The sequence below is a fragment of the Varanus komodoensis genome, unplaced genomic scaffold (assembly GCF_004798865.1).
Source record: "Varanus komodoensis strain SLA01 unplaced genomic scaffold, ASM479886v1 scaffold6_4, whole genome shotgun sequence".
Classification (NCBI taxonomy): domain Eukaryota; kingdom Metazoa; phylum Chordata; class Lepidosauria; order Squamata; family Varanidae; genus Varanus; species Varanus komodoensis.
This window is the reverse complement of record NW_025336347.1, coordinates 9,654,224-9,668,484: the sequence shown is the minus strand read 5'-3', so window position 1 is coordinate 9,668,484 and position 14,261 is coordinate 9,654,224. Positions and strand designations below refer to the sequence as shown.

The window sequence follows — 14,261 nt, the reverse complement described above, 5'->3', positions numbered from 1 at the left end:
ATCATGACTACTAATAATTACTCAACACAATTTTTGATCTTATCTTTTGACAAATGATTGCCCTGGTATACTTTTCTTAGAAACTAATCAATCTGGTATCAGGCCAATTATAGTAATAGTGTGTCTTAACATTATCCTCGCAACATGATGGGCTTCCCAGGCCAGAGAGCACTGTTGACTTTGAACCATATCTAGTATTCTGTGAACACAGTCAGTTTTGGTCTTACCCGACCAGAGAGCATTTTTCTAAATGTTCAATGTGTCTCTCACATGCCTTTTTGAAAATTCCAAACTAGTATTGATATGGTTCTGGTTTCTTCTCACTATTCTTACATAAAACATGTGTGGGACATCCAGATAATAGTTGTGCCATGGATGGTTTCTTCCATCTCAGCTGCAGATCACTCCAGCTCTCCTTCAGAGTTGGCACTGGCTTCTTGGTTTCATCTTTGATTAATGCCCTCTTTATACAAATATTGTATCTTGATGTATAGTTGTCTTTAGGCAGAGTCATGGTAGAATTTTATTCTTGCCATTTGTGATCATAAATTTGACAGTGTTCCTGGGATATTCTTAGTTTGAGATGTTTAAAATAACTCCAGTAAATGCTTCTGCAGAACTGTTTCCTCCAGTTGTTTTGATTGCTCTGTGGTCTTCTTGATGCTGTTGGTTAGATTTGTTCATTGACAAACTCCAGGGCCTTCCAGAAATAGGTGTATTTAATCTGCACTGGAATTGCACATGAGTGGACTTTATTCAACTCCTTACAACATGCAACTTCTGTATAGCTTTGAAATTAGTCTTTCTTTTTTTTTTTTTTGGCCAAGCAAAAAATCCAAGATGCTCTGTGTGAGAAAATACTTTTAAATGTGTCAGGCCAGTGTACTTACAGAAGAATATTGTATTGCAAGGAACACTGTATTATGGAACATAATACGGAACCCATAAAGTGAATATCTAGGATATGGTTATTGTACCACTCGTAATGATTTCTACATAATATTGTGATATTGCTCTTCCAGTAAAATCAAGGCAGAGGTGTGGAGCATTTGTAGTGGGCATTTTCCTTCCCTCCTCTGCTGATCCCTTTATCCATTGCTCCTTGATCCCTTTCTTCGCTGCTGATCCCACTTTGCTTTTGTTGATCTTACTGATGCTCTGTTTTGTACTTTACTTTTCATAAATATGCACTATCTGCATACACGATATATGGCTCTCACCTTTGTTGTATTACCACTTGCCATGCACTCTGTCAAATGAAAGGTTGGTAGAAACTGGGTCGCCCCACAGCAACCATGTAGCTTCTTTTCACCACATCAGGCTTCTCAGTGAGAAATAATTATTTCCTGAGACAGCAGGTTTTCTCTGCTGAGAAACAGAGAAAGCTTGCAGGGAAAGCAGAATGCAATTTCCCACCTCACCATTTGGCCCAGGGGAGAGGCAAATTGCATGGCTCATATAAAGTGGTGAATAATAGCAATGGCACAAAAGTATCTGGCTTGGAGTTCCAGTAGATAATTAGGCTAGATAACCTATGAGACTGAACTAAGTTCATAGTGAGTATCTTCCAAGAAAAACCTTAAGACTTCAGCGAGCTTGATTTAAATAGAAATTAAAATCTATTTATTTATTTTGCAAGTAGTGTAAAATCCAGTGATTCCAGATGTTTTAGTTTCAGTTAATACTTGCCCAAACATGACACCCTAAAGACTAACAGAACCACCCAAGCATTCATCAAATACTGAATCAATACTATATGTGTATATTTTAAAATGTGCTGCTTTGTTTTGTACAAGTCAGAACTAATGAGGACTATTGGTATCTGTGCAGTATAGAAGTATGGAAAAAGTAGGTTTCTATTAAATTTGTCTACCTTATTTTTGGGTACCGAAGGACTGATGGCTCTGGTTTAAAAAATAAAATAAAACCATTTTACCTAAGTCTCCAGCTTTTGCTGAGGCCTGTAGGGAAGGAAATGCATATGAACCCTGTGGGACATGACACTCCATATAGGCTAGCCACTGATAAATAGCAAGGAAAGAAGACAAAAGAAGACAGAAACGTGCATATAATGAAATATGCTCATTTATGTGTGTATGTGCAGATTTTGAAATAAAATTATAATTTAAATAGAAACTGAGCACATAGCATCATAATGGGGAGAACTCTGACCAGATGATCCACGTGCCTGCATGTTCAGTTGTAGGTTCAGGAGTTCAGTGTGGATGGTTCTTATGGTGGTTGATGCTTAAGCTGGAACTGGGCAGGATTGCCTTCAGCTACAGTATAGACCTTTCAAATTCAGCACTGCCCTGTAAAAATGGCACATGGCTACCCAGAACAGAAATGCCTGACTTCTTGTGGGTTTTGAGAGATGCAATTCAAAGCAGGGCTTCCGTTGCAGGTTTTAATCGCCTGGTCTCTGACTGGCTGATGGCTGATGGGACATCGTGATTCAGCCATCAATTTACTCACTATGGGTTTGCCGAAGCAGTACCGTAGGGGAGCTCTCTACCTAGCTTACCATCTGATCCTTTAGGAAAAAAAGGGAGGTAGTAGTTCCCAAAAATAATGCTATTTTTAAACTATAGTTTTAATAGTAAACTATGTGTTTACTATTATTATAGGCCGATTTCTAAGAAAAAAATTTCAGAGCAGCTTACAGCATAACAACAAAACCACTGTACAAATTGAACAACACTATTGAACTCGATGCAGCATGAAAATAAGATTCAGACTCAGAGGGAACAGAGTAAAATAAAAAAGTTAAAGAAAATTTAAAAGGCTATAGCAGATTAAAAGACCTAAGAAAATAGAAAAAATCTTTGCATGGCACCAAAAAGACATTAGTGTAAGTGCCATCTGGGCCTTCCTAAGGAAAATATTTGATAACTGGTACTCTGCTATTAAAAAAAGCCCTGTTCTTTTGTAGCTTGTGCTGTGCCTCATTTAGGTGGTGCCCTGGAGAAGGACCCCCAAAATCAAATCTCCTGGTTCAGGTAGTATGTGGAAAAAAACTGAATCTGAAAAGGGCAAGCCTTGTGGGGCAATGCTTCCTGAGTCCCAGATAGAGATTACTCACCTGGATGGGGTTACACTCCCTTTGGGTTTGTTGTCTGGAATGCTCCTCTATCCATCATTGTTTGCTGGAAGCCCTGACCAAGGTGGCTTTACCAGCTTTGACTGGTATGTGACCTGCAGCCTGTCCTGGGCAAGGATAGCTTGGCCACAGTGGTACTGGTACTGGTAACCTCAAGCTGGATTACTCCAGTGTTCTTGGTGTGGGGCTGCCCTTAAGGCTGGCCTGGAGACTTTAGCTGGTGCAGCTTGGCTGTTTTCAGGAACTGCCCTTTTCAATGTAACTCTTTTGCGTATTTGCTACCAGGCCAGATTTAAAGTTGTACTGCTTGTGTATGACATCCTAAACAACTTGTTACCAGGAAATTTCTCCCTTGTCTATCTGCTTGGCCAGCAAGGTCATCCAGTGGCATGATAAACCACCTTGAGTTCTACAATGGGAGAGAGGTGGGATATAAATCAATTAAATAAAGTTCCTGCTGGTTCAGGAAAGACTTGTGGCCAGAATGAAATATTCTTGGAACAGAACCCTCAGTGTGGTGGATCCTTTTCTGCAGAACTCTCACCTGCTGGAAGTCAAGCAGGCACCAATATCATGTCATTTCTACCACCTCCTGAGTGCACTGTTATTTCAAGAAGCTTGAAAAACAGCCACTTGTTTTATTAGTATTCTGTTTTTAAAATGTTAATATGTTGGGTTTTTTAATATATTTAGTGAAGTATTTTTATTCTTTTTCTTACTGTTCAGGGCTCCGGACTCTATTTAGATATGTAGCAGTATTTATTTATGTTGCCCATAAATAAATAAGATCAATAAAACAAATAAATGAACTTCAGATAGTGTGGTCCTAAGCCATAAACCACTTCAAACTGAAAAAGCAACCCCTTGAATTGAGCCCAGGTATGTGCATTTCCTGTTGGCCTGTTTGTTTTGGTGCCTAGATAGAAAGCAATCTCTCCTCCAAATGGAGGCTTAAATCTTAAGGGCACAATCCTACTGCCGCTGCAGTAGATGCTTGTAAGCCAGAAACTGGCAAGCATCCAGTGCAACAGGTTAGGCATCACCACATAACCTTGCACCTGCATTTCCTCTAGATGGCTATGTTTGGCTGTCTAGATTTAGCCCTGGGTGGAAAAAGGCTGCTTGGAATCAACATATTCCCTCCCAGCTCCCCAGCAGATGTCTTTTTCCTCCTCTGATGCCCAGTTGTGACCTGGGGGTGGGGGCTGGCCCATTTCTTTCTGTGCTAGCTGCGAGGGGGTGGGGACGTGTTGGCCTTCCAAAATGGCCACTGAGAATAAATGTGTAGGCTGCAGCACAGCATGTGTCTGGAAGCACATTGATGCTTTCAACATTATACAACATGGAAAAATATGGGGATATTTGGTTTACCTTTACTGAGGTGTATGCATGACAGCTTTCACTGATAGCAGTACAACTTCTTCACATATCTAATACACATGGGCATACATTTCACATCTAAAGGTAAAATCCAGCCATACAGCTAGAACATAAACAAGCACAAAGACAGCCATGCTGGTCCATGAGTTAAAATAACAACAACAGTTGCAGCAATATTCAGGAAAATGACTTGAAAATCTTTGTTAGGACCAACTAAAATGCAGTGAAAGATTGTGAAATATGTTGAGTTCTCCAGAACCAGGTGAAATAAGAGACAAAGGATGGGTAAATAGCAATATTCAAAAATTAGGCCTGGTCTTGTTCCTACGAGGTCTGTAGTCTAGACTCAGTTTCATAGAATCATAGAACAGTAGAGTTGGAAAGAGCCATGAAGGCCATTGGGCCCAACCTGGGTAAATTGCAGGACACCAATTTACACCATTCCACCCAGATGGCTGTCTAGTTTCTTTTTGAATATCTCTAGTGAAGGAGAGCCCACCACCTCTCTAGGCACCTGGTTCCGCTGTCGTATTGCTCTGACAGTGAGGAAGCTTTTCCTGATATCTAGCCTGAATCTGAGTTATCACAGCTTGAATTGGTTATTCTGTGTCTTACACTCTGGTATCAGTGAGAAGAGATCTTGACCTTCCCCTTGGTGACAGCCTTTGAGGTACTTAGAGAGGGATATTTTGTCCTCTCTCTGTCTTCGCTTCTCAAGGCTGAACATGAACAGTTCTCTCAGTCTCTGCTCATTGGGCAGTGTTTCCAATTGGTGACTGAGACTGAATGAGTCAATGGTAGGATAAAGTGTAGCACTCTGGTAAGAAGTAGTGACCAACCTTCATTCTGAAAAACGGAATGGTTGGGTGCAGTTCAGTTGTGCCTCTTGCTCCATCTGAGTCACACAATTCTAGAATGATACGTTCTTCTTGTTTAGTGCTGTTGATTCTTCTGAACATTTATAGCTACTTAGTCCTAGGTTGCTTTTGCAAATCAACAACACACATTTCAGGTAAAACATGCACTGACCTTATCCATAAAACCTCAGTGGTGAAGAAAGGCATACCATGTTAAGTACCTACATATTAATGAGCTAAAAGAACAGGCACAGGTTTTGTAAAATGTTTATCCTCAATTTTTATCCCATGCCCTTGTCTGGCATACCATTCATTTCTTCTGTGAGTACTGCTTTTCTATTTTCTTTTGCAATGAACACACCATGTACTGTGGTGCTGAACGTTCTCACGCCTCACTGGGATAGGGTTTGGTGGTTAGAGTTGCCCTTGAGGGGTTTTAGCTGTTGTTGTTTGTGTGTATCTGCAAAGGTCAGGGATTCGCTAAGCTAGCTGATAGCGTCTTCTTGTTCTGAAGGGGCTCCATTTTACTACTCTTTCTGTTTGCATTCACCACTATTATTCATTATGAGCAGGAGTATGCAGGAGAAAAACATTGGCCCACTTTGGATGTGCTCAAAAGCCGAGTTACGAGGTCTACAAGTGTGGGTGTCGGAATGAACATGTGAAAGTGCCTTTGTGATGGTGTATGGTGGCATTTGAGCATTGGAGGATCTTTCAGCATTCTAGGTGGAAGTTAATCATATGGTAAAAGCTGATAAGCAACACACTGTAGGGTATTTTCCTGTGCCCGTGGACTAATTTAGCCTATTTTGGTCATGCATTTATTTGTGAGCAACATTTATTCAGGCTCTAAGAGGAGTCACAGCAGTTAATGCCCTGCTTCTGATTGTTTCCGTTCTAATCATGTGCTGTAGTGAGGGAACACAAAGCAATGCATTCTAGATTCTGACCTTAGCTGATAACACAAGCTGATATAGGGAGACATTTTCCCCAGAATGTCGTCCCAGATTCTATAGGGCTTTAAAGATTACCTTTCTGCCTTGGGTGCCAGAGTTCTGTGAGTCAAACAAAAAGTTATGTTTAATACATAGAATGTTTCTATGTCTGGTTTTTTCCCCTTAATCAGAAATAAGTGCATGTAGCTGTGATCTGCACAGGATGTGTAACACATTGAGGGTTAAGATTGAAATCCTGTGATTCTCTTAAAACTCAGCCTATATGTAGCTGTTAGGAATAGTAATAAAAGCCCCCACTGGCATCAGGGCTTATTGACTATTAGGACATGTTATGAGTTACTTCTATTCAGGACTTCTTTACCTGAGGCTTTTAGCCTGTCACTTTACCTGTCACTTTGTGGGATCAAGAGTGGCTCCTTTTCATATGTTTTACTCTGGGGTTTCTTCTTTCTTTAAGAACATAAAAACATAAGCAAAGACATGCTGGATCAGAGTAGTGGCCCATCTTATCTATGATTCTGTTCGCAGAGTAGCCAGCTACTTACTCGCAGGTTCCCACAAGTAGTACATGAATGTAACAGTACCCTCCTGCCCAAGTTCCCCAGCAACTTGTGTTCAACAAGATACACATGGGCAGGCCCGCACCAACCCATGGTAGTGTCCTGCAGAGGATGGTCTGTTGTGTCATTTGAACCCTGTCATGTGGTGTGGAAACTATGAAAATGAACAGTGGTCTGACCTGTGGTTTCCATACTTCATCATTGTTTTTCTGGTCCTCCAAACCTGGCATTGTGATTTTTATGGTCCTGGGGAGTGTTCTAGAAGAAGCAGTTGTTGCTGCAGGAGCTGCTCCATTCATCCAACATGGGATTGAATTTCAGATGTGGTGGCTGATGGGATACATGCCAACAGCAAGAGGACTGAGTGAGGAGGATGAAAGCCATGCTAGCTTAGAATTCACTTGGTTGTCTGTTAGGCACATTCAGGCAAAAAAACATGCACCATGGAAATCATGCAGGATTGCTTATTCAGAAATGTGAACCCAGCTGCTGTCTCTGCTACTGGAGATCACATGTAGCCTTCAGGACTAGGAGCCATTGATAGCATTCTTCTTCAAAGTGAGGCTGTGGTACAGTAGAGTTGCAAAAGTACATGAACTTCTCACAGTGGTTCATTCCACTGTTTGCAGACAATACTACACTTTCTACACTCCAATGAAAAAAAGCCTCAGAAATGATTGGAAAGCATGGGGAAGGCCTTGGAGGATGACGGCATCAAACAAAGCACCCACAAACTATCATGAGTGAGAAATGCTGAGCAGTCCATAAATGCCTCATGTACAGAAGCTGTTGGAAACTTTAGAAGCAATCTTTCTTCATTAAAAATTATCATCCCCTCAAATATTTCATCATAGTTCAGTGGGGAACTTTCAGTCTTTTGTTTAGCATGTTTTGGGCATCTCTTCTGGGTTATTTTGATGCTGCCCTCTCCCCACCCTTCTCTCTCTCTCTTGTTCTTTTTGTGTTGGAATGTCTAGTACTACTAACCAGGATGAGATGGGAAGTTTTCACACCACCACCAGAAGTATCTCTAGAAATATCTGACATAAGCATGGAGATTGCGTTGTGGCTGGAGGTCTTCCAAGAGGCCTCAATTTCTGGCACAGAAACTCTGCAAATCATTTGGAATACCCACAGGAGAAACATCAGTACATATTGCATTTCTGTATTGTATAATCACCATGCAAAGGTGACTGGGGAATAAGTAATCAAGCAGATTTGCAGTTTAATGTACAAAGGCTGAACCATTTTGGGCTTTAGACTTACCATACAGAATCAGATATCTCTTTGGTGCTGTATAAATAGAATGCATGTTTCATTTCCCTTCATTTGACGGGTGCTTTACTACAACTACTCCAGTTGTTATTGTTCTTGCATAAATCTAACCGTGTAAATAGGACGAAAAACCCCGCTAGCAAGATGCAGCAATGCTTCCACTATACTCTTCTCCACAAAAGGTCAGGTACGTAAGTTAAAATTGCCCTCTTGGGGACTTACGTAGTAACTAACGCAAAAGCATCATGACTTGGCAAAGCTACAGGATCAATCTTTATATATGGGAGGTGAGGCAAACAATTTCCCCAGTGTTTTAGCTACAAAAGGGCTTTTCATCATTGCCATATATGAATTGTTCCAGCTATGCCTCTTTTTTAAAAAACAAATGAAGAAATCAAACAAGCTGTGTAGACTGTTAGACTCTGTCCCATTGGCAAGATAGGCAACTGGGATAACGTTTGTTGAAATCCATTATATTCTCTTTCAAGCCTTCTTCGGACACTGAGGGATGAAGAATATTAGATGTTGACTAATAGTTTGGCTGTAGCAACATTTATTTCACAACCCACTGAACTACACTCCGGCATGATTGTATTTCTGACACGGATCATGTTGATTGAAGTGTCTTTGATTACTGGGAGAAAGAGAAGTGGTAGAAGCAATTACTATGCCCAGAGGATACTGTTGCTAATACTGGGATGATGCTTTAAGTACAGTGGCTACTTGTCCAATTCACAAAGGATGCTTTTCTGTGTCCTTTTTTAAAAGGGCTGTGAACACCAAGTTTGGTTTGGAAATAGCCCTACAAAAGAAGAGCAGGAGCCCTAGAAGTTGCCCTCAACACTTTGCAAGTCAGCCATGGCTGGAGCAAGCACATCTCCCCACAGTCTTCTCATTTCTGTCTTAATTAGAATAATTTCCATTATAAATGTGTACCTATACATATAAGCCAATGTATGCAAAGCTGCATTCTGCTCCTCACCCCCTGCTGCCTTTCTGGTGATCCATTTCCTCATTTTGGTAAAGTGTGAGTGATCACCCTGCCAAAATCATAAATAACAGAATGCTGTGAGTAGATGAAGGAACGGCTCTCTAGAGAGATTCTGTCAAAGCTCTTTGTTCCCACTGTTTGTTGGTCTAATGTGATTAGATATTATTTCATATGAACCAAGAGTGCTTTTGGCACATACAGTATTGCAACCTCCAATAGCCTTATTCCAGCTTTCTTATGACTTTGTCTTATAGCAAAATAGCAAGGAATTGTGCCTTCTTGTTGGTAATGCTATCTTGAAAACCAAAGAAAATAAAATGGCGGCACAGAAGCATTGGCTTATTTAGTTGTCCCCTTCATTTGAGCGGAAGAGGACGTTTTTGCTGTGGGAAAAGTTCTTTCTGACATTGGAATGATGTGTAGGAAACTACAAGTCAACGCAGATGTGATCTGCCGACATGCCTTTCTTTGAACTGTGGTCTCGGGAATAATCCTGTTCAGAAATAGAAACATAGAAACAGAGTGAGTCAGAAGGGGTTTCCTGGGCCATCTAGTCTGACCCCTGGCTCCAGCCGGCTCCACTCAAAACATGTCCACCATGTGCACGTCCAGCCTATCCTTGAACACCCGCACCGATGGGGCCTTAACGACCTCTCGTGGAAGCCCATTCCACACCCTCGGTGTCCTAACTGTCAGGAAGTGCTTCCTGGCATCTAAAGGGAACCTTGGCTCCCTGAGCTTTGCTCCATTGGAGTGCATCCTGCCTTCCTCTGCAGGGGAGAACAGGTCTCTACCCACGTCCGTGTGACACCCCCTCACATACCTGTATGTCGCCAACAGATCCCTTCTGAGTCTCCTTCTCCAGGCTGAAGAGACCCAGGCTGAAGAAATTGTTTTAGGGCCTAGCTAAGTTTTGGACTGTTGGGGTGTTAGGAACTCGTCTTTGCCTGCTTTCACAGTCAGGAGGATGCACTTGTTCCTCTTCTACTACAGCCAGAGCTAACCTTGGATCAGAGCTGACTTGTCCTATTGGAGGGATATTCCTTTGTGAGAAGCCAGAGGCAGACTCGGCAGAGGAGGGTCTGTGCTCAAGACCATCTCCCAAGCATGACTACAAGGGAAAGAAAAGCATCTGGTCAAATGGAATTCCTGCCTCCAGGCTGTTTTCAAGCAGGGCTGGATTAACACATGATGAGTTCTAGTCACTGGGTCCTCACATAGAAGCTGGTCCATCCATGAAAGGAGTTTATGGTAGCAACTTTGCTGATCCCAGACCCTCCTTTGCTGAGACTAATTCTGAGGCAAAAAAGCAATTAAGAATGGGATAACTCTTTTCCTTTTCTGATGTCACAAATCTCATCCAAAAATGGAGATGCCAGCACAGTTGAATGAATTAAAGTCACGTGACTGGATCAAAGTGTTTTAAATGGTGTCTAAGTGGCATATCATGTTATATGTAAGCAGTTTAAATAAATGCAGATGCTGTACTGGTATGGTCCGAAGGCTTCAATTGTGTAAACAAGTTCCATACACAGTAGAAAGTATTTTGAATCAACACAAATAGCTGGATCCACATATGATTTATTGTGGTGTGAACTTCCAAATGTTGGGACCATCTTTGCTACACAGGTAGAAATTCTACCTCTGATTAAAAAGAGGCCATTTCCTAAAAGCTAAGGGTAACAGGAAATCATGGATGTGTTCTAATAGCCATAATTATAAATACAGAAGCATCATGCAATGAATACAGAGCAATTGTTAAGAAACCACATGGGGCCAATTGGTCTTTGAAGTAAAAGAAGACTTCACAGTGGGCATGTTTTCACAACACTAAAACCTACCATGGGTTATTTAATCCGCAGTGAGAATGTTCAGTTGCCTTTCTTGGAGTTGTCATGTGAACCAAGTGAGTATAGATTATGTAAAAATTAAACAACCCTCATATGGTCTATGGCTGGTTTGGGAATTATCTGAAAGTTGTTTAACCTTCCTGTAACTTAAACTCAATAGGGTTCACCTGACAAGACAACCCCTGAGGAGAAGTTGCATATTCAACTTGCCACCCATTATTGTTGTAGCTTGTCATGGATTAAATGTCATCTGAACCCAGTCAGTGGTTGATACAACTGTACAATAAACTGCTAAATTTATAATTGCAGTTCTTTAGCTTCTTAGTTAACTCCCCTTTTATATAGAGCGAGGAGGTGGTCATTTGTGAATTTCCAATATAAGAGGACCTGCATCACCAAATGAAAAGGCAAAAGAGGACACTGATTTATATAAAATGTGCACATGCTAATTGATACTGTATATGTATCTGTAAATTTAGAAATAATCAGTATAACTTAAACAGGATTACATTGCATCTCACCATTGTGTGGAAAGCTGTAATCAAGTGCCATGTCACCTGCTCAGCTTGTGGTCCAGGTGGTCCTGATGGACAACTTCAGGACTCAGATCTTCCTTCAAGACCTAGCTGGACGTGGACATGACAACCCATTGACATAAGGCTGCCTTTGAAACAGAGGACAGCCCTCTGGCAGAACTTCAAATAGAGGATGAACCTCTCTAAAAGAGATCACACAGCTACAGTCAAAATTTTGCTAGCATTGGATGGTTCAGGCAAATGGCCAGCTAGACAAGGGAGCTAGAGCTTTGCGGCAGGACCCCCATCTTTATTTTCATTTTAAAATAAAGCAGCAGTGAGGAACAAATGTAGAGCAAATTTATTGTGTTACCAGAGAGGACTTCAAGCCTTCTCTCTGATGTTTTCACCTTTTTCTCTCTTGCAGGGCCCAAGCACCACTAGGGTGGGGGAATCCAGATAACCCCTTAAAACACCCCACCTCCCACACTTATGCCACAACCCTGTCTCATATGCACAGTTTCATGAGCACAGAAAGGAAATGTTCTAATTTTGAAACGTCATTTCTGAGATTCCCCATGGGGCTTTTCAGTTATAGCCCTCTACCCTGACCTGGGAGAACAGTAACAACACCATTTGGAGTCCAGTGCAGGTGGAAGATCAGTTCTTGGGCAGCAATGCCTGGGTGATCAGGCTACCAGCAGGAGACTGTATTTAAGGCCTGGGGAGCCACCTATGGGCTGTTGGTTGTAAAGCCCCAGTTTCAAGCTTTATTTTGTTAGCATTATTCCTTGCACAATTGCAATACATCTCCCCAGAGTCAATTTCTTTCATAAGCTCATCTTTGTTAGGTATAATAGGTACCTTTTGCCAATTTGTGCAGTTTTATTCTAAGAAGCTACTAGCATTTTCTGAACTGTAGAGTACTACACTGATAATCATCAGAATATTTTAATTTTTCACATTTTCGATGGTTTCATTATTTTCTGTGTTGTACTAGATGTTTAGTATTCTTGCAAATATGGCTTTTCATAAATAGTCACTCATAGAAAAGCCATGTTTTGAAGTGCTCTAAAAAAGCTTAACAAAATAACTTGTTGAGATAGTCAAGCAACTCTAGTATTGGATCCCCAGTCATATCAGTTTGTCTTCTGCTGCTCACCATGCTGAGAATCTCAGTTGAAATAAAAATTTCTAAAATGAAATCGACATGTCCTGAAAAATGTGTAACACTAGGTGATCGTACAAAATAACACACAAGCTACTTGTAGAATTGAGCTAATTTAAACTATGTGTTTGAAGGCCAGCTTAACATATCGTTTCCCTGCATACTGACAGTCCCAGGTTCAATTGGCTGCATTGTCAAGTAATGCTGGAAAAACTCCTGCCTGCAGTCCCAGAGAGCAGCTGCACATCAGAGGAGCAGCTTGCATGATTGCCTCACTCCACCATCATTTATTGGTATGTGATTGAGTTGCTGCACATACTGGTGCTCCGGTGCAGCCACGGTGGATGGGTGGCACACGTTTTCATGAAGGGCAAACCTGATGCTAGGTGAGCTGTGGTTAACAACCCACCTCCTGCCCAAGAAAAGGCTCTGGGTTAAGGATTGTTTGTTGACCGTAGACAAGCTGTGGCTGCTTGCACATCATTCAGAGAACCCACCTCCCGCAGCTTGAATATTCACAATGGTCACTGGCACATGTCACAGCCCAACATGTCTTAAGTGGTGATCATGCAAACCAATGTCAACAATACTGGGCTTACATAGATCGATGGCTTCTTCAGTATAAGGCAGCTTCCCGTGCAGCTATGACTTCCTTTAACATCGCTGTTGATAACCCTGTGTGAGAGACATGCAGGTTGTAGCCAAATCTGTAAATGCTAGTCCAGATCAGCTGAGAACTTTTGAAGAAAACATTTTTAAGCTTCTGGTTGTGTGTAGACTTATTTTTAGACTAGGACAAATTGTGTTTGTTTGTTAAGGGGCAGATGTTTTCCCTCAAGTGGTATCCACCCACCATTGCCCAGCCAAGATTCTTTCTAGAACATAGTGTATTCTTTTGCTGACATGACTTTTGCTATTAATTACCTTTAAGTGATTGTGCAACGCTTCCCTTTACATTAAGATTCTGATGATGGCAAAGTCCTTAAATAAGAAAAAAGGTATTAAATTCAGATCCTCTGCAGCCAGTATGCTTTGCACCTGAATCCTCTGCCCATGACAGAATATGACAGGACTGATGCCAGTACATTCTGTTCCACAGACAATTAGGATTTGAAACAAGGTGTAAGGTGTAAGCAAGTTTCTGTTTGGGTGTAAGGCAATGATTTCACTTGTAGTTCTTTGAAATACTGCCTGGAATTGTGGCTGCCCCATCTAGTAAAGAAGGTTGGCCACATCTCTAGCCTTCAGAAGTAAGAGGATGGACTTTCTCCACTCTGCCAAAGGCACCCCTTCCCCAGTGTAGATTAGTGATTCAAATCTTTGTTAATGATTGCAAAAATGCTCAAGATTCATTAATGCACAATACAGAGGTTATAGAGCAATACAGCGTCAGAACTCCTGTAAAAATAGTGCGAAATCCACAAAATGGTGATCAAGTCATGTTTAATGCTTTACTGAATCATATCAGATAACCATAAATTAACTCGTGGTCTTAAGCACTAGTAAGAACAAAATTGATTGTCTGGTACACACCCAGCCACCCTCCCAACAAACAAACAAAGAGCCTATATCCATTTTCCCAAACATGCATGGACGCACCACAACAAAC

General features: G+C 41.3%; 1 protein-coding gene across 10 annotated transcripts in view; it reads left to right on the top strand.

Moving 5' to 3' along the window:
• MITF (melanocyte inducing transcription factor) overlaps positions 1 to 14,261 on the top strand; it is a 189,319-nt gene that overhangs the window by 88,695 nt on the left and 86,363 nt on the right. The gene's annotated exons all lie outside the window — the stretch shown is intronic.